Source organism: Rhincodon typus, chromosome 9 (genome assembly GCF_021869965.1).
Source record: "Rhincodon typus isolate 14 chromosome 9, sRhiTyp1.1, whole genome shotgun sequence".
Taxonomy (NCBI): domain Eukaryota; kingdom Metazoa; phylum Chordata; class Chondrichthyes; order Orectolobiformes; family Rhincodontidae; genus Rhincodon; species Rhincodon typus.
The window spans coordinates 72,743,159-72,745,404 of NC_063340.1; the positions used below are offsets into that span (position 1 = coordinate 72,743,159).

Sequence of the window (2,246 nt, forward strand, 5' to 3'; positions counted from 1 at the left end):
CCACCGTTACAATGCTACAGTGGAGGATCTATCCAAGAGGTGCTAATGCAATGGCTGTTCAATGTTGGTCCCTATTCATGAATTAGTAATTACATTTCTGCTTTGATGTACAACATTCATAGAATAGCCAAATTCTGAAAACAGATGAATCATCAGCTTAGATTTATGCCTCATAAAGTTAAATTATTTCTGGGATTAAGTTATGCCAAGTTTCATATTTTCCAGAATACTAATTCTCAACAGCTTCCATTTACCAAGGAACACAGTATAATTGTGTGAAGAGTATTAGTCCCATCCTACCTGATGATGTCACACAGTCACATGGAAAAACAATTTGTCTCACATGGGGTCCTGATGGAAACAGAGATGACATTCCTCGTAGCTGTAGTTATAACTATATAATGTTAACTATATCTATTGCTATCATGGAATAAACTATACCTTGTTATGTAAGACAAGTGCCTCTTCTTGTTAACATTCTGTAGTGGCCCATCCTGTCCCACTGATAATCAGAGGTCCTTGACATCAATATAGAAAGAAGAATTAGTGACAGCAAATTACTCCAACTACGAGCTGCCAGTAGTTGGCACCCAGAGTCCGGTATTGAATATGTTCACAGCAGGGGTAGAGATCTTTGTTAGGGAAGGGAATCAAATGTTATTGGGGATAGATGGAAAAGTAGAATTCAAAACACTGATGGATCAGCCATGATCTTATAGAATGGTAGAGCGCTGAATGGCCTAAATTTGCTTCTAGTTCATGTGTCCTTATGACAGAAAACAGCACCGAGCAGTCACAATTATTTTAAGCCAATGATTATTTTGAAGTTGAAGTCAATGCTCCTTTTTGAACAGAAAATCTTTCATGTGAAAAGCTGCTCTCAAAAATACGTGAAGGTGTGATTGGAACGGTTTGAAGAGGGATATTTCATTTAGAGCTCTCTTTCAGACTTCATGTCAACTGGACAGAATCAGAACAGGACTCCATCAAATAAACACACTGCTTGTGAAATTTATAAACCCAACCAAGGCACCCTAACTCCATCAGTATAGCAGTTTTAGCAAAGCCTGAATCACTGCAGGCCTCATTCTGTCAATCAGAAAGGCCAGTGTAGTTAAAACATGTGAATGTGCGTTTTTGATGTGGCAATACAGATGTATCAAGCTGCTGTGAGTGCTTCAGAGATAAGGTCCCACTGCTGCTTGGTTGGATAGGAAATCTAAGACAGGTGTTAGAAAGTTCTTTAAACCAAGAGAGATCAACCTGTGCAGTACACAATGATCAAATAAACTAATTTTCTCCATGATGCAGCATGAAACTCACTGGATGAAAATAAACAATTTCACAAGTAAAATGGTTTTGGTTTGCAATTGTCCCAGAACAAACCTTAGCCAGGAATTTGAGATAACAAGGCGTAGAGCTGGATGAACACAGCAGGCCAGGCAGCATCAGAGGAGCAGGAAAGCTGACGTTTCGGGTCTGGACCCTTCTTCTGAATTCTGAGACTCAGATTCCAGCATCAGCAGTTCCTACTATCTCTTAGCCAGGAATTTCCCCGGTTCATCCTGTATTCATGTGGTCTGATTTGCCAAATGTCACCAGTGGAAGTATGAAATATATTTGTGGAATCAAAAATTCCAGGAGCTGTTGCCTTTAACCACTATGGCCAGATCTTGTCTATGTCCTGGGTGTGCTCTACCAGCTGGGCATAATTTCACAATTTCCTTTCTGCTGTGTAGACCTGAAAGACATGCTTCTACTGATGCAGTTAACCAAGAGGTGAGGTAGCTATTTTGAAGTAAGCAGTAAGTCTAGGAATATTTGTTGGGAAGTGACAAGGTAGCTATAATACAAACACAGCCGCACCAATGCCTCACTCCTTCCTTCAAGATCAGTACAATCATTGATAAACCCTCCAGAAAGCATGTGAGGAAATTTACTGACAGCTGATGGTGGCCACAGGAATGCTATTGTGAAAGAAGTGTTTTAAAAAAGAGTGAAAATGCAGGAAATCAGCAGCTGGTGAGCTGGGTTACCCAATGCTCTACTTATTATGTCATTAAATCTACTTATTAAAAGCATTAGAACTTCATCACTTTTGCTATGAGAACGACACTATATCAAATCTTGCTGAAAAACTAAACCAAGTTAACAAAAAGAGATAACAAGGTGTGGAGCTGGATGAACGCAGCAGGCCAAGCAGCATCAGAGGAGCAGGAAAGCTGACGTTTCGGGCCTAGACCCTT

General features: G+C 40.1%; 1 long non-coding RNA gene across 1 annotated transcript in view; it reads right to left on the reverse strand.

Moving 5' to 3' along the window:
* Positions 1 to 299: 299 nt before the first annotated feature.
* The window catches only part of LOC125483936, an 87,353-nt gene continuing 85,406 nt past the window's right edge, over positions 300 to 2,246 (reverse strand). Inside the window, exons 2-3 of the long non-coding RNA XR_007262805.1 lie at positions 442 to 518; positions 300 to 351 (exon numbers count right to left, since the gene is read on the reverse strand). This is a non-coding gene — a long non-coding RNA (uncharacterized LOC125483936). The remainder of the gene's footprint in view (positions 352 to 441; positions 519 to 2,246) is intronic.